Source organism: Mustelus asterias, unplaced genomic scaffold (genome assembly GCF_964213995.1).
Source record: "Mustelus asterias unplaced genomic scaffold, sMusAst1.hap1.1 HAP1_SCAFFOLD_44, whole genome shotgun sequence".
Taxonomy (NCBI): Eukaryota; Metazoa; Chordata; class Chondrichthyes; order Carcharhiniformes; family Triakidae; genus Mustelus; species Mustelus asterias.
The window spans coordinates 404,805-423,959 of NW_027590121.1; the positions used below are offsets into that span (position 1 = coordinate 404,805).

General features: G+C 45.6%; 2 protein-coding genes across 2 annotated transcripts in view; one reads left to right on the forward strand and one right to left on the reverse strand.

The window, feature by feature from the left end:
* LOC144483034 (uncharacterized) overlaps positions 1–19,155 on the reverse strand; it is a 305,151-nt gene that overhangs the window by 174,133 nt on the left and 111,863 nt on the right. The window lies entirely within an intron of this gene.
* Positions 1–19,155, forward strand: part of LOC144483006 (uncharacterized) — a 148,763-nt gene that overhangs the window by 17,645 nt on the left and 111,963 nt on the right. The gene's annotated exons all lie outside the window — the stretch shown is intronic.

Sequence of the window (19,155 nt, forward strand, 5' to 3'; positions counted from 1 at the left end):
AAATAGTTGATGACTGAGGCTTCACTGTCCTCAGGGGTTGAGAATTCCAAATCTTTACCACATCCTTGACTGAAGAAATCCCCCCACATATTAGCTTTTGCTCCATCTTCTTGTCTGTTCCCCATAACCCTCGACACCCTTGTCAGTCAAAGATCTGTCTAACTGGAATATATTCAATGATCCTCAGCCTCCACTGGTCCCTGTGGAAGAGAAATCCAAAAGACTAACAACCCTCTGAGGGAAGAGATGTCTGGAAATATATAACGTAGCTACAGTTCCATATTACAAGATATTCAAATCCCAAGGAATATGACTCTGTCTAGATGTGACGGTTGAGATTTTTGCCTGTGATTCCTTGTTCAAAATCCTGTGAAATGAGTTTGCAAAAGTCATCACAGTCAGAATAGGATAGAAATTCAGAGCAGACAATTCTAGTTTCTCTGGAACATTCGTTCCTATTTCATTCCCAAAAAGTTGTAAATCTCCATCCGTATCTATGGATTCTATTTAAAAATGAAAGTGGATGGGCACTTGAAGGAAATACTTTCAGGAGAATGGGGATATCGAGTGGGAATGGGACTGGAATGTTATACAGAGAGTCAGCATGGACTCAAGTTACCAAATGGATTCCTTCTGTGCTGTAATGACTTTGTGACTGGAAATGTATAACATCGCTGCAGCATTATATTACAATGCAAGAAATAATAATAAATGTATTTTATTACAGCAACATAAATAATATATCTAATCTGGGTATCATATAATAACACTAGACATATCTCTGTCCTATATTAATTTACTGTCCCCTTAAATGTCATGATGTGGAGATGCCAGCATTGGACTGGGGTAAACACAGTAAGAAGTTTAACAACACCAGGTTAAAGTCCAACAGGTTTATTTGGTAGCAAACGCCACTCTCTTTCGGAGCGCTGCTCCTTTGTCAGGTGAGTGGGAATTCTGTTCACAAACAGGGCATATAAAGACACAAACTCAATTTACAAAATAATGATTGGAATGCGAGTCTTTACAGGTGATCATGTCTTAAAAGTTGCAGACAATGTGAGTGGAGAGAGCGTTAAGCGCAGGTTAAAGAGATGTGTATTGTCTCCAGACAGGACATATACCACGACACCATACAACCCTGCCTGGTCTGCATGGCCTCCCCAATGTACCATGCCTCGGGACATCCTTTCCTGCAGCGTATCAGGTCGACAATTTTGGCCGAGTTGCAAGAGTATGTACCGTGTACCTGATGGATGGTGTTCTCACGTGAGATGATGGCATCTGTGTCGATGATCCGGCATGTCTTGCAGCGGTTGCTGTGGCAGGGTTGTGTGGTGTCGTGGTCACTGTTCTCCTTAAGGCTGGGTAGTTTGCTGCGGTCTGTTTGAGGTTGTGCGGTTGTTTGAAGGCAAGAAGTGGGGGTGTAGGGATGGCCTTGGCGAGATGTTCGTCTTCATCTGTGACATGTTGAAGGCTCCGGAGGAGATGTCGTAGCTTCTCCGCTCCGATGAAGTACTGGACGACGAAGGGTACTCTGTCCACCGTGTCCATCCTCTGAGGAGGTCGGTGCGGTTTTTCGCTGTGGCGGGTCAGAACTGTCGATCGATGAGTTGAGCGCCATATCCTGTTCTTATGAGGGCATCTTTCAGCATCTGGAGGTGTCTGTTGCGATCCTTCTCATCTGAGCAGATCCTGTGTATACGGAGGGCTTGTCAATAGGGGATGGCTTCTTTAACGTGTTTAGGGTGGAAGCTGGTGGCCTTCACGACACACGACAGCGCAGAGTTGCTGAGCAGAGACTAATAGCCAAGTTCTGCACACATGTGAATGGCCTCAACCGGGATCTTGGGTTCATGTCACACTATTTGTAACCCCCACGACTTGCCTGGACTTGCAAAATCTCACTAACTGTCCTGGCTGGAGACAGTACACATCTCTTTAACCTGTGCTTCATGCTCCCTGCACTCACATTGTCTGTACCTTTAAGACTTGATTACCTGTAAAGACTCACATTCCAATCATTATTTTGTAAATTGAGTTTGTGTCTTTATATGCCCTGTTTGTGAACAGAATTCCCACTCACCTGATGAAGGGGCAGCGCTCCGAAAGCTAGTGGCTTTTGCTACCAAATAAACCCGTTGGACTTTAACCTGGTGTTGTGAGACTTCTTACTGCCCTTAAATGTCAGCCATCTCCTGCCCTTTAGTTGTGAACATTTGGAAAGAGACCATCCTTTTCGACAGAAAGAAGATTAACGTTTCAGGGTGGGCAGAATGAATTACAGGGAATAAAAATGTATCAGATTTTGTTGGTCAATATAAGCCCAGAAGTGGAAGGGAAATGATCTCCAGTGGAAGAGAAACAATTCCTGAACATTGTAAGACTAAGCTGGTAAATCAGCAGTGAATAGAGTTGTGAAGTGGGAAAAACCTCATCAAGACATAGCTTGCGGAAATAATAGTTAAAATACACCCATTATTAGAGGCAGGGGAAGGTAGACAATGGCAGAGAGCTGATCAGGGAGGGCAGAGGTGAAACAGAGAAATGGATGGCCGTTTAAAAATTCATACAAAGCATGGTTAGCAAGTTTGCAGACGATACTAAATTAGGAGGTATCGCTGATAGTGAAGAAGGTTATCAAAAATTACAGGGGGATCTTGATCAGTTGATCAGTTAGAGAAGTGGGCTGATGATTGGCAAATGGATTTCAGTACAGATAATACAGAGTACAGGGGCACAACCTCAGGCTAAAGGGACAATCCTTTAAAACAGAGATAAGGAGGAATTTCTTCAGCCAGAGAGTGGTGAATTTGTGGAACTCTTTGCCACAGAAGGCTGTGGAGGCCGAGTCACTGACTGTCTTTAAGACAGAGATAGATAGGTTCTTGATTAATAAGGGGATCAGGGATTATGGGAAAAAGGCAGGAAACGGGGGTGAGAAAATTATCAGCCATGATTGAATGGCGGAGCAGACTCGATGGGCCGAGTGGCCTAATTCTGCTCCTATGTCTTATGGTCTTGAGTGGGAGTGTTGCATTTTGGAAAGTCAAACCAGGGTAGGACTTGTACAGTGAATGGTAAGGCCCTGGGGAGTGTTGAGGAACAGAGGAACCCAGGAGTACAAGTACATAGTTCATTGAAAGTGGCGTCACAGGTAGACAGAATGGTGAAGAAGGCATTTAGCACACTGGCCTTCATCAGTCAGGGCACTGAGTATAGGAGTTGGGACATTATGTTATAGTTGTATGAGTCATTGGTGAGGCTGCACTTGGAGTATTGTGGACAGTTTTTGTAACCCTGTGATAGGAAAGACATTGATAAACTGGAAAGAGTGCAAAGAAGATTTATGAGGATGCTGCCGGGACTAATGGGCCTGAGGGATCATGAGAGGTTGGACAGGCGAGGGCTTTATTCCTTCGAACGTAGGAGAATATGGGGGTGACCATATTGAGGTGTATTAAATAATGAGGGGCATAGATAGGATGAACCCACATTGTCTTTTTCCCAGGTGAGGGGAATTGAAAACTCGAGGGCATGGGTTTAAGGTGAGAGGGGAAAGATTAAAAGGGACCTGAGGGGCAACTTCTTCATGCAGAGGGTGGTGTGTACATGGACTGAGCTGCCAGAGAAAGTGGTTGAGGCAGGTTCAAACAGGAGGTTTAAACATTTAAAACTCATTTGGATAAGTACATGAATTGGAAAGGATTAGAGGGATATGAGCCAAACATGGGCAATTGGGACTAGCTGGGAGGGCACCATGGTTGGCATGGATCAGTTGGGCCCAAGGGCCTGTTCCCGTGCTGTATTGCTCTATGACTCTATGTGTTGGCTGCGTCAGCATCTACTGCCCATAACTCATTGCCCTTGAACTGAGTGGCTTGCATTGCTGGGGGATGTGGTAATTTCCTTCTTTAAAAGACATTATTAAATCAGATGGATTTTTACAACAATTGTCATCAACGGACTTCTAATTCTCGATTTTTACTGAATTCAAATTTCTTCATTTGCCATTGTGAGATTCGAACCCAGGGTTCACAGTGCATTGCCCTGGATCCCTGTATTACTAATCCAATGACACTATCGCTACACCATTGCCTCCCCATCCATGGTAAAGGAGTCATAATAGCCCGAGATCCATGGAATCAGAGCATGCTCTGAATTTAGATTAATGCTCACTCACACTCACCCCAAAACAATTTCACTGTTTTCACATTTTAAATCTGCTGCAGCTGAAAAGATCTCAGAGAGAGATTGGTGTCCAGGAAAAATGTTGCAATCTTCAAATCTTCTCCCTGTAAATGAGGAAAGTTATCGGTGTAATTCAAGGTTAGAAATTCAAGACAGACAAACATTTCTTTTGGTCTGAGTTTGCTGTGTGTAAATCTTTCCCTTCTAACCCCCTGTAAAAGGAGTTTCCAAATCCATCAGCATCTGTCCAGAACAGAAATTCAAAACATTCTCTCCTCCTCTTGCCCGGCACAGAATTACTTCAGCTGGGACAAAATTGCAGTGGAGGCAGTTCAGAGAAGATCCAGTTGGTTGATTCCTGAAATGAGGAATTTTACCTTTCAGGTTGAGCAGTTTGGGCCTGTACTCTTTGGAGTTTAGAAGACTGAGAAGTAATCTTAATGAAACATCTGGGAATTTAAGGGCGGCACGGTGGCTAGCACTACTGCCTCACAGCACCAGGGTCCCCGGTTCAATTCCGGCCTTGCGTCACTGTCTGGATGGAGTTTGCACATTCTCCCCATGTCTGCGTGGGTTTCCTCCAGGTGTTCCGGTTTCCTCCCACAGTCCAAAGACTGGATTGGCTGTGCTAAATTGACCCTAGTGTCAAATGCATGGGGTTGTGGGGATGGGGCCTGGGTGGGATTGTGATCGGTACAGACTCGATGGGCCGAATGGCCTCCTTCTGCACTGTAGGGATTCTATGATTCATATGATATAAGGTGCTTGACAAGGTAGATGCTGAGAGGATGTTTCCTCTGGTGTGGAAATCAAGTAAAAATAAAGGATCTCAAATTTAAGATGAAGAGAGATCTTTTCTCTCAGCGGGTTGTTGATCTTTGGAACTCTGTCTTCACCAGTGAGGATTGGAGGCATGTCATTGAATATATTCAAAGCTGAGGTTTTGATCCACAAGAAAGTCAAGGGCATGGACGGGGTGGAGGAGCAAAGTAGACATGATCTTATTGAATGATGCAGCAGGCTCGATGGGCCGAATGACTGGCTCCTGTTCCGAATTCTTATTCCGATGTACTTGGATAGCTGCGCATGCGCCCTGCTCCCTATTGTCCCTCTGAAGACAGAGGTTCTGAACCAGCCCCTGAAACCACGCCCATTGTGACCCGTCACCGACAGCAGCGCATGCGCTCCGTCTCCGCTAAAACAAGATGGTGGCCGTTCACCGGGGCCTGTTCCCGGGATAAAAGCCTGGGAGCTGTAAACCACGGGCCTGCAGTGTCTTATTCGGGCCGTGCGGCCTACAGCGGATGTTTGTGAAGCCATAGCTCCCCCCCTACCCCGACCCCGACTCCATTTCTCCCGCAGCCCCACCGACTCACCCACTGAAAAGAGCGTCTCCCGCACTCACAGGTCTCCGAGCAAAGTGACACTGCGCACGCTCCAGATATAGCACTGCGCCTGCGCAATGGGCTCCTGTGGAATGAATAGGACACTTTCATACCCGCAGGGGCACCTGGGAATTAACGGCGTCATTGTCAAAGACAATAATAGAAAATTATCTTGTGCAATTAAGATCAAATAATTTTTAAAAATGCATTCCTCGGAAGTTGTGCGCTGCCATTCTCTATTTCTAAAATTGATTTAAACCAGTGTTCTCCTGTGGGAATACCCCGAGTTTTAAAAACCTTTTCCCACTGGTTTCCTCCTCTCTCTTTGCTCTCCTGAAGGTGCTCACACTGGTTGGGTAAATCCCACAGAGACTGGTTTCTTTCACTTTCTTTCTCCTGATGCTGAATATTCTGTTTTATGGAATGATACATCACAGATGGAAACCATTTGGCTCATCCTGCCCAGTCGGGCTGTCTTAAGATCTATCCAATTAATCCCACAGCCCTGCTGGCAGAGCGAGAACAGTGTATATATACTGCAGCAATATAGGAGATGAATAGAAAATGTTTTCCAATTGCATACCTCTCAGACACACTCACCCCTGGAAAGATAAATTGGCCTGTGTACTAAGCAGATATTAAGGTTCCACTTAAAATTAAAACAGAAGGTGCTGGAAAAATGCAGCAGTCACCGGGGCCGAGTTTATGGTCAAAATGATGGTGCTGAGTTGCCGTTACAAATAACCAGCAATTCAACAAGCCACTCAAAATATTGAATCAAACAAAATTGATCAAACATTGAGCCGAAGTATTCTGTTTTCCAACATGATGCTATGATTTTTGTGATGGTTTTAATGTTCTCACAATTACCTGGTGTAGTGCGGGTTTATTTTATACTCATTCCAACCCATCGCTGTCCATGAAGCACATTACCCCCACTCTGATTCTCCATCCCATCAGAGACAACTCAGTCACTGACTGGAAATTAGGGCTTTTAATGAGAGCTCTGACAACTGAGAATGCACCGTCGGCAGAATCAACCCGAGCGAACAAACCCCAGACAATGAACATTATCCCCCAGACCCGAATATAAAACAGTGAACATTATCCCCCCCAGACCCGAATATAAAACAGTGAACATTATCCCCCCCAGACCCGAATATAAAACAGTGAACATTATCCCCCCCAGACCCAAATATAAAACAGTGAACATTATCCCCCCCAGACCCGAATATAAAACAGTGAACATTATCCCCCCCAGACCCGAATATAAAACAGTGAACATTATCTCCCAGACCCAAATATAAAACAGTGAACATTATCCCCCCCAGACCCGAATATAAAACAGTGAACATTATCCCCCCCAGACCCGAATATAAAACAATGAACATTATCCCCCCCAGACCCGAATATAAAACAGTGAACATTATCCCCCCAGACCCGAATATAAAACAGTGAACATTATCCCCCAGACCCGAATATAAAACAGTGAACATTATCCCCCAGACCCGAATATAAAACAGTGAACATTATCTCCCAGACCCGAATATAAAACAGTGAACATTATCCCCCCAGACCCGAATATAAAACAGTGAACATTATCCCCCCCAAACCCGAATATAAAACAGTGAACATTATCCCCCAGACCAAAATATAAAACAGTGAACATTATCCCCCAGACCCAAATATAAAACAGTGAACATTATCTCCCCCAGACCCGAATATAAAACAGTGAACATTATCCCCCCCGGACCTGAATATAAAACAGTGAACATTATCCCCCCCCAGACCCAAATATAAAACAGTGAACATTATCTCCCCCAGACCTGAATATAAAACAGTGAACATTATCCCCCCCCAGACCCAAATATAAAACAGTGAACATTATCTCCCCCGCCCCCAGACCCGAATATAAAACAATGAACATTATCCCCTCGACCCGAATATAAAACAGTGAACATTATCCCCCCCAGACCCGAATATAAAACAGTGAACATTATCTCCCCCAGACCAGAATATAAAACAGTGAACATTATCCCCCAGACCCGAATGTAAAACAGTGAACATTATCCCCCAGACCCAAATATAAAACAGTGAACATTATCCCCCAGACCCGAATATAAAACAGTGAACATTATCCCCCCCAGACCCGAATATAAAACAGTGAACATTATCCCCCCCAGACCCAAATATAAAACAATGAACATTATCCCCCCAGTCCCGAATGTAAAACAGTGAACATTACCCCCCCCCGACCCGAATATAAAACAGTGAACATTATCCCCCCCAGACCCGAATATAAAACAGTGAACATTATCCCCCCCAGACCCGAATATAAAACAGTGAACATTATCCCCCAGACCCGAATATAAAACAGTGAACATTATCCCCCCCAGACCCGAATATAAAACAGTGAACATTATCCCCCCCAGACCCGAATATAAAACAGTGAACATTATCCCCCCCAGACCTGAATATAAAACAGTGAACATTATCCCCCCCAGACCTGAATATAAAACAGTGAACATTATCCCCCCAGACCCGAATATAAAACAGTGAACATTATCCCCCAGACCCGAATATAAAACAGTGAACATTATCTCCCCCAGACCCGAATATAAAACAGTGAACATTATCCCCCCCAGACCCGAATATAAAACAGTGAACATTATCCCCCCAGACCCGAATATAAAACAGTGAACATTATCTCCCCCAGACCCGAATATAAAACAGTGAACAATATCCCCCCCCAGACCCGAATATAAAACAGTGAACATTATCCCCCAGACCCGAATATAAAACAGTGAACATTTTCCCCCCCAGACCCGAATATAAAACAGTGAACATTATCCCCCCCAGACCCGAATATAAAACAGTGAACATTATCCCCCAGACTCGAATATAAAACAGTGAACATTATCCCCCCAGACCCAAATATACAACAATGAACATTATCCCCCCCAGACCCGAATATAAAACAGTGAACATTATCCCCCAGACCCGAATATAAAACAGTGAACATTATCCCCCCCCAGACCCCAATATATAACAGTGAACATTATCCCCCAGACCCGAATATAAAACAGTGAACATTATCCCCCCCAGACCCCAATATATAACAATGAACATTATCCCCCAGACCCGAATATAAAACAGTGAACATTATCCCCCAGACCTGAATGTAAAACAGTGAACATTATCCCCAGACCTGAATGTAAAACTGAGAACATTATCCCCCCCAGACCCGAATATAAAACAATGAACATTATCCCCCCCAGACCCGAATATAAAACTGTGAACATTATCGCCCAGATCCGAATATAAATCAGTGAATATTATCCCCCAGACCCGAATATAAAACAGTGAACATTATCCCCCGCAGACCCGAATATAAAACAGTGAACATTATCCCCCCCAGACCCGAATATAAAACAGTGAACATTATCCCCCTCACACTTGAATACAAAATTGTCCTGATGGATTCAGACAGCATTATCACAATATTCCAAATGTGTTTTTTCCAGGAATAGATTCAGCGGCTGCATCACTGGAGGCCAGAGATACTCTCCTCAAACTCGGCTCATGTGAGGAATCCCTCCAATGAGGCTCAGGAATGCTGCAACCAGAGTCACGTGACCACCAAGTGTGTAACGGAACAAACTACCGCAACATTGAAGATGTGTTTCAGTGTGAAATGATTTGCTTCACCTGTTGCTTCAGATTAGAGAGAAAATGTCCCTTTCTGGGGTAATTTGACCTTGACCCAGGCACTTTTCAGATCTGAAAGTGATGTCCTTTAGCACAATCACAAGGCTGCACAATACAGAGGGAACACTAATCTGTTTCATTCTGCGACTATGTCGTGGTTACACGAGTGATACTTTCCACTAATTAGCTGCCAGCACCATGCAGACGCAATGACAACGGATGAATGAACACCGCTCGACAATCACCAGGCAAGACTGTTCTCTTCCTGTGGGGGAGCACTTCAGCGGTCACGGGCATTCAGCCTCTGATCTTCGGGTAAGCGTTCTCCAAGGCGGCCTTCACGACACACGACAACGCAGAGTCGCTGAGCAGAAACTGATAGCCAAGTTCCGCACATGAGGACGGCCTAAACCAGGAACTTGGGTTTATCTCACACTATCAGTAACCCCCACAGCTTGCCTGGACTTGCAAAATCTCACTGGCTGTCCTGTCTGGAGACAATACACATCTCTTTAACCTGTGCTTAATGCTCCCTCCATCTCTTTAACCTGTGCTTAATGCTCCCTCCACTCACATTGTCTGTATCTTTAAGACCTGGTTGGCTGTAGAGATTCGCATTCTACTCAGTATTCTGTAACTTGATTTCCGTGTCTTTGTGCCCTGCTTGAGAGCAGATTTCCACTCCATCTGACGAAGGAGCAGCGCTCCGAAAGCTAATGGTATTTGCTACCAAATAAACCTGTTGGACTTTAACCTGGTGTTGTTCAATCTCTTACTATGAATATCTTTGCCAGTGCAGTGCCGGGTCCTGTTGAGAGTTCCTGAATTAAAAAAATCACATATGGTGCTGTCAAAAAAGGACACAGCAGCCCTGAAAATCAGTGACATTTCAGAATATTAAACTTCAGCCAGTTGTAGCGATTGTTAATGTCAGCAAAAACAAACCAAATATCGTCAGACTATCAATCTTGGATGTGATTAACAGCTGCAGTAATAGCAAAATCCAACTCCTGCTGACAATTGTGAACTTGCAGATGTGTCAGCAAGTGGGATGACCGAGTGTATCCCTTCCCACACACAGAGCAGGTGAATGGCCTCTCCCCAGTGTGGCTGAGCTCATGTAAATGCAGGCTGCCAGACTGAGTGAATCCCTTCCCACACATGGAGCAAGTGAATGGTCTCTCCCCAGTGTGAGTCCGTTGATGAGCAGTGAGGATTGATAACTGCCTGAAACTCTTTCCACAGTCTGTGCAAATAAATGGCTTCTCCTCAGTGTGAATTCGCTGATGTGACAGGAGGCCGGATGAATTGGTGAATTCCCTCCCACACGTGGAACAGGTGAACGGCCTTTCCCCAGTGTGAACTCGCTTGTGTGCACTGAGGTTGGATGAAGACCTGAACCTCTTTCCGCAGGAAGTGCAGCTGAACGGTCTCTCCTCTGTGTGAACTCGCTGGTGTGACAGCAGGTTAGATGACAGAGTGAATCTCTTACCACACACAGAACAGGTGAATGGCTTCTCTCCTGTGTGAATTCGCTGGTGTGACCAAAGACCGGATGGCCCAGCAAAATCCTTCCCACACAAGGAGCCGGTGAACGATCTCTCCCCAGTGTGAACTCGCTGATGTGCACTGAGGTTGGATGAACATGAGAACCCCTTTCCACAGGTGGAGCAGCTGAACGGCCTCTCCTCAGTGTGAATTCGCTGGTGTAACAGCAGGTGGGATGAGGTAGTGAATCCTTTCCCACACACAGAACAGATGAATGGCCTCTCTCCAGTGTGACTGTGTCTATGGTTTTCCAGCAAGTACGGATAATTGAATCCTTTCCCACAATCATCACATTTCCATGGTTTCTCCATTTTCCCAGCCCCAATGTGACCGTATCGATGGATTTCCAACCGGGATGGATAATTGAACCCTTTACCACAATCCTAACATTTCCACGGTTTGTCCATGGTGCTGGTGTCCTTCTGTCTCTCCAGGTTGGTTGATTAGTTGAAGCCTCATCCACATACAGACCACATGTATGGTTTCTCCCCACTGTGAATGGTGTGGTGTTTTTCAGGCTGTGAAACTGGTTAAAGCTCTATCCACAGTCAGTTCACTGGAGCGCTCTCACTTGGGTGTGTGTGTGTGTGTCTCAGTTCTTTTTCTGTCACATTGAATTTCGAAAATTTCTTCCACTGACAAAACAGGGAACTATTTCTCCCTCCACTGTCAAAAGCAATCATAAGCAATCACTGTCAAAAGCAGGTCATGATGAATCGAATGTCTGTGAATCCTCCTCTTCTAGTTCCCTGCAAAAAGAGTTTTAAAAAACTAATTCAGAACAGACAATTTCAGTTTCCACGAAACATTTCTCCATCTTATTTATCTTGAGCTGTAATCCCCATCCCACACTCTCTCTTGTCCCTGAGCTGAAATCAAACTCATTGTCCCATCTCCACTCTGAGCTCAGCTCCCTCTCCCTCCAGCTGGATTCAGTCCTCCAGACCATGTGCAGATTGAGAGTACAATCAAGGAGTCAATTATTTTCCTTCCAAGTCAGGGGATGTGCAGCCCCACTGACTCTGTTGTTACCACAATGGGCACATGTGCTCTGCTCACCAATGAAACACCACGGTGACCATTAACATGGACCTGTTCCGAGGAAAGGCTCCATTTTATTTGTGCCACAACAGCAGGGGAATTACCTCCTGCACAGGCACAAAGGTATCATCAGTCACAGAAAATAATTGCAGCTGGTGTCTCAAACCTCATTTTACCATTTGCTCCCAGACATTCTCAATTCAATTTTGAAATGCAAACTGAAATCTGGCATTGTGGGGTAAATTAAAAACACATTCTCATGGTCATTTTCAGAATGACTATTCCTGAGAATTAATTCCCAAGTCAGTAAATTAAAATTCTCATCAGCAATGTAGGCAGCACAGTGGTTAGCACTGCTGCCTCACAGCTCCAGGGACCTGGGTTCGATTCCCAACTTGGGTCACTGTCCGTGTGGAGTCTGCCCGTTCTCCCCATGTCGGCGTGGGTTTTCTCCAGATGCTCCGGTTTCCTCCCATCGTCCAAAGATATGCTACTTAGGTGCATTGGCCATGCTAAATTGCCTCTTCGTGTCCTGGGATGAGTAGGTTAGAGGGATTAGCAGGTTACATATGTGGGGTTACGGGAACAGGGCCGAGGTGGGATTGTTGTTGGTGCAGACTCGATGGGCCGAATAACCTCCTTCAGCACTGTAGGGATTCTATGAAATACTTTGGGAGAATTGCTATTTTAATGGGTATTTTCACAAATGCTATAAAATGATTTTTCAAAACAAATTAATATTTTCTTCAACAGATGATGAATAAATAAAACGTATTTAATAAAACAACCACCCAGTGTGGGGTTCAGGATTCTAACTCGGGGTTTCTGAGCTCCAGGAACCACTAACTGAACCAGCCAGGAATTGTCTCCACAAAACTTCCCCAACTCCCTCCCGGGAAAAAGCTGCAAACTCGGGAGCTGCAGCTTTTTACTGGGGGTGTTGGGGCCTCCAGCGGGTGTTTGTGAACCCTCCCCGCCCACCTCCCAGGGTTTCCTTCCTTCCCAGAGATCAGAGTCCTCATTGATTTGAGGCCAAAGTGTAACCTCTTATTTATTGTCCCCCTCCCCCATCCTCTGATGTGAACCATCCTCCAGTGGCTGAGCCAGGATGGGGCCGTTAACCTGGGCCTGTTCCCGGGAGGGAGGGAGGGAGGGAGAAGCCCTGCAGCTGCAAACCAGGGAGCTGACAATGATTCTGAAGGGTTTGCGGATCCACAAAGTGTTTCCAAATCCTCCCAGCCACCGCCTAACGCTGACTCCGCTTCTCCGGGACAAACAAGCGCCAAGGACAGCAATGACACTGCGCATGCTCCACATCACAATACCCGGGCACTGATTGACGGCAGCTCCGGACCAATAGAAAGAGGGGGCGGGGCTGGAGGACCGAGCGGGAGCGGCTGGTCCTCCAACCAATCGGAGTGAATAAGGGGCGGGATCTGAAGCATGCGCAGTGCGGGTAATGGCGACGGAAAGGCGGATGGTTTTAACTTGGAAGTCAGATCAATACGAGGTAGAGGGCGGCGTGCGGGGAATGATAAATGTGGCGGGTGGGTGGAGAGACTTTGTAAACATGTTGTTCAAACCCAGACCCCGGAAGTGAAATTGCCGGTCCCCCCCTTTGTACCAAATGGAGCTGCAGCTTGTAGTGTTAGACCCGGGCTGACTGCCGCCATTGAGGCTGCATGTGGGAGGCCGGCAGGGATTGTGATCGGAGAGTGAAGCCCTGACGTCACAACGGAATGGGTGAGAGTGTGATGTCACAATGGAATGGGTGTGAGTGTGTGACATCACAATGAAATGGATGAGGGTTCCAGATGAGCTGAGACTGGGCTGGAGTCGGGCGATGGCACTGACATGTGGCCCGGTGGCACAGTGGTTAGTGCAGCTGCCTCACAGCGCCAGGGACCCGGGTTCAATTCCAGCCTCGGGTCGCTGTCTGTGCAGAGTTTCTACATTCTCCCCGTGTCTGTGTGGGTTTCCTCCGGGTGTTCCGGTTTCCTTCCACAGTCCAAAGATGTGCCGGTTAGACGGATTGGCCATGATAAATTGTCACTTGGTATCAGGGGGATTAACAGGGAAATATGTGGATAGGGCCTGGATGGGATTGTTGTCGGTGCAGGCTCGATGGGCTGAATGGCCTCCTCCTGCACTGTATTTTATTATTCATTATTATTAATAAATTACTATTCTTATTTCCAGCTGTTTCTGAGTTTTAACTGTATCCTCTATTGTGAACACCGAGGCAAAATACTTGTTCAATTCATCTCCCAGCTCCTTATTTTTCATTATCAATTCCTGGACTCACTTTCTATTAGACAGTTAAGAAATGAGGTCGAGCAAGTGACTGAAGTGTCAGTCAGGGAGCACTATTGGGAGCACCAATAGTTTCAAAATAGTTCTGGAGAAAGATAGGACAGGTCCACAGGTCAAGGCCCTAAACTGGAGCAGGGCCACTTTTGTGGGCATTAGGCAGGACCTCGCAGATGTCGATTAGGTGAGTTTGTTTGAAGGGAAAGGAATGACTGGCAAATGGGAGGTTTTAAAAGTGTGATATCAAGAGTCCAGGGCAGTATATTCCTGTTAAGATGAAGGGAAAGAATGGTAAATTTAGGGTTCTATGGCAGACAAGGGAGATTGAGGCTCTGGTCAGGTAAAAGAAGGAAGCATACATTGGGTTTAGGCAATCGGGGACAAGTGAATCACTCTGACTATAAAAAGTGTAAGAAAATACTGAAGAGGGAAATCAGGAGGACAAAAAGAGGGTATGATATGGATCTGGCACATAAGATTAAAGAAAATTCCAAGATGTTCTACAGCTATATTAAGAGTAAAAGCTGCCCGACTGAACTAAAACCCCCTCCCCTTCCGGGGACCATATCCCTCTATTCCCATCCTATTCATGTATTTGTCAAGACGCCCCTTAAAAGTCACGACCAAAGACTATAAATTCAACTAATACTACACTCAAAAAACCTTCTACCCTAAAGGTGCCCCTGGTTACTATGCAACAATGCATTATTTCTCCAACTGCACATTTATTTTTCATGCCATAAACTCTCTCAGCACAACAGGAATACAATTTCAATTGAAACCTATCCCCCACACATGCAAACACCTTTGTTCAACATGAATCCAACCAAAGTTCTACTCTTCCTACACAGAAACACTAAATCAAACTTACTTAAATCTATACTTTATTTCTAATATTTAACAACACAAACATAGATCACTTAAAACTACCTCTGTTTTCCTGACATGAGTGACTTAGAGAGGAACTTCCAGGTGGTGACATTCTCATGTATCTGCTGCTCTTGTCCTTCTAGATGGTAATGTTCCTGGGTCTGTAAGATGCTGCCTAAGGAGTCTTGGTGAGTTCCTGCAGTGCATTTTGTAGATGGTACACACTGTTGCTACTGTCCGTCGGTGGTAGAGGGAGTGAATGTTTGTGGTTAGTGTGTTGATCAAGTGGGGCTGCTTTGTCCTGGATGGTTTTGAGCTTCTTGAGTGTTGTTGGGAGCTGCACTCATTCAGGCAAGTGGAGAGTATTCCATCACATTCCTGACTTGTGTCTTGTAGATGGTGGACGGGCTTTGGCTGGGGGAGTCAGAAAGTGAGTTACTCTCCTCAGGGCTGCCAGTCTCTGACCTGCTCTGGTAGCCACAGTATCTATGGGTTTCTGGTCAATGTAACCCCCCAGGATGTTGATAATGGAAGGGGGATTCAGTGATGGTAATGCCCTTGAATCTCAAGGGGTGATGGTTAGATCTTCTCCTGTTGGAGATGGTCATTGCCTCGGACTTATGTGGCATGAATGTTACTTGCCATTTGTCAGTCCAAGCCTGGATATTGCTGTATTTGGACATGGACTGCTTCAGTATCTGAGGAGTCACAAATGGTGCTGAACATTGTGTATTCATTGGTGGACATCCCCACTTCTGATCTTATGATGGAGGGAAGGTCATTGATGAAGCAGCTGAAGATGGTTGGGCCTCGGACACTACCCTGAGAGATCCCTGCATTGATGTCCTGGAGCTCAGATGACTGACCCTCCACAACCACAACCATCTTCCTAATTGCCAGGTATAAGTCCAACCAGCAGAGAGTTTGCCCCTTGATATCCATTGATTCCAGTTTTGCTGGGGGTCCATGATATGGGTGGCACAGTGGTTAGACCAGTTGGCTCACAGCCCCAGGGACCCGGGTTCGATTCCAGCCTTGGGTGGCTGTGTCGAGTTGGCACATTCATCAGCTTTTTTTTTTGCGAATCATTTCAGTGGAAATGTGCTCTCCCAAACTCAAAGAGATCAACCCACTGGAAACAAAGTTGTGAGACCGGCCAGTCCAACAGAAAGAAACTCTCCAACCCTCCCACTTCACCAACTGTCAGAATGAACATGGTTCAGTCCTGGATGTGATTAACAGCAGCAATAACAACAGAATCCAACCCCTGTCATCACTTGTGAACTTACTGGTGTCTCAGCAGGTGGGATGACTGAGTGAATCCCTTTGTGAATCCTTGTGAACTCGTTGGTGTGTCTGCAGGTGGGATGACTGAATGAATCCCTTTCCACACTCAGAGCAGATAAACGGCCTCTCTCCAGTGTGAACTTGCTGGTGACTCTGCAGATAAGATGAAAGAGCGAATCCTTTCCCACACTCAGAGCAGGTGAATGGTCTCTCCCTGGTGTGAACACGTTGGTGTGCCTGCAGGTTAGCTGAACGAGTGAATCCCTTCCCACACTCAGAGCAGGTGAACGGCCTCTCCCCGGTGTGAATTTGCTGGTGATTCTGCAGGTCGGATAACTGAATGAATCCCCTGCCACACTCGGAACAGGTAAATGGCCTCTCCCTGGTGTGAACCTCCTGATGTGACACTAGGTGGGATGATTGAATAAAACGCCTCCCACACTCGGAGCAGACGAATGGCCTCTCCCTGCTGTGAACTCCCTGGTGTGACATTAGGTGTGACGATTGGATAAAACGTTTCCCACATTCGGGGCAGCTGAATGGCCTCTCCCTTGTGTGTGTTCCTTTGTGTGTCACTAGGTGTGATAACTGAATAAAACGCTTCCCACACTCGGAGCAGGGGAACAGCCTCTCCCTCCTGTGGACTCCCTGGTGAGTCACTAGGTGTGATAATTGAATAAAACACTTCCCGCACTCAGAGCAGTTGAAAGGCCTCTCCTTAGTGTGGGCTCGCTGGTGTATCTGCAGGTGAGATGACTGAGTGAAACCCTTTCCACAGTCGGAGCAGGTGAATGGTCGCTCTCCGGTGTGGATTTGTTGGTGATTCAAAAGTTCAGATGAATGATTGAATTGCTTCCCACACTCAGAGCAGTTGAACGGCTTTTCCCCAGTGTGAACTTGCTGGTGTGTCAGCAGGTGGGATAACTGAGTGAATCCCTTCCCACACTCAGAGCAGGTGTACAGCCTCTCCCTACTGTGAACTGCTTGGTGATTCCACAGGTCGGCTGCCTGGAGAAAACCCTTCCCACACTCAGAGCAGATGAAGGGCCTCGCCCCAGTGTGGCTGCATTGATGAATCTTCAGGGCAGATGGGGAGCAGTCTCCTTCCCCACACTTGGAGCAGGGAAACAGTCTCTCCCCAGTGCGAATATGTTGATGAGTTTGCAGTGCAGACGGGATACGGAATTCCTTACCACAATCCTCATCTTTCCCCGGTTTCTCCATGGTGTGGATGTCCTTGTGTCTTTCCAGGTTTAACAATCAGTTAAATCCTCATCCACACATAGAGCATGTGTACGTCTGTCCCCGCTGTAAATGATGTGATATTTTTGCAGTCTGTGTAACTGGTCTTTTGACAATCAGGGTACTGGACACTCTCACTCAGTTCTGTGTTTCTTGGTGCCTTTCCAGTCACACTGATGTGACAGAAAAAACAGATAAATATTTCTTCTTCGAGATTCAAGGACTGATGATATTCAGGTTCTGATCATTTGAGTGACTCTATTAAGCCTTAACATGTTTTGAGATTGCTGGCAGCAAATCTTCCCCTTATAACTTCCTGTAAAATGAGTTTACAAAAGTCATCACTGTCAGTATCAAACAGAAATTCAGAATAGACAATTCTAGTTTCTGTGGAACATTTCTTCCTTTCTCATTCCTCTGGATCTGTACATCTCCATCCCACACACTATCCCTGTATCCTCACTCTGCTGTATATATAACACACCCTTCCAATTCTCCTGAAGGTGTTGATTCATGCTGATCAACAAATCCATGCTCACTGCTTCTTCTCCAGTACTGAGATATCTTCATGCAGGCTGCTAGTCTAAATGCCTAAATATACTTAGTGAAGTAAAATGTATGTAACATAGGGGACCAGTTTAATAAATAGAAGTACAGCAAGGCTATGAGATAGAACACTATTTCAACAGTGAACGTTCTTGAATATCAATTGTTTGGCTATGAGGGCGGTGCATTTTGATACATTCAATATTTCAAAATGAAATTAGATGGGCAGTCAAAATAGACTGGCAGGGGAACAGGGATACAGACGGGATGAGGAGCATATCAGCCATGATTGAATGGCGGAGTGGACTCGATGGGCCAAATAGCCTAATTATGCTCCTATATCTTATGAACTTAAGGGGGAATGGGACTGACTGGATTGCTCTACAGAGAGTTAGCATGGACTTGAGTTGCTGAATGGACTCCTTGTGTGATACAATAACCCGATTACTGAAAATAAACGACTTAGTTACAGTATTAAGAAAACTAAAAATAATAAAAAATGAACTTTATTACTGGACCATGCATAATATATCTAATTTGTATCATCTTACAAGACTGCACACATCTCTGTCCTATATTAATTTACTGCCCCTTAAATTTCAGCTATTTCCTCGGGAAATCACCCCTTTAAATTGTGAACATTAGGAAAGAGACCATCCTCTTAACCAGACAAATAAATGTGACAAGTTAAAACATAGAACATAGAACATAGAAAGCCACAGCACAAACAGGCCCTTCGGCCCACAAGTTGCGCCGATCACATCCCCACCTCTAGGCCTATCTATAGCCCTCAATCCCATTAAATCCCAGTTGAGGAAGCAAAGGATGGCAATGTCTTTAAGAGGGAGAGAGATACCTGGGCCAACCTTTCCAGAGTCTGCAGCTCCCTGAATTCACTTCCTTTCCCTTCAGTTGCTGCAAGTCCCCAATTTAACCCCAGAATGAGAAGAAAAAGGAGAGAAGAAAACAAAGTGTTTTACTGACAGATGTTGACGACAGGAAGAGGTTTCCGTCTGTCTGAAATCCA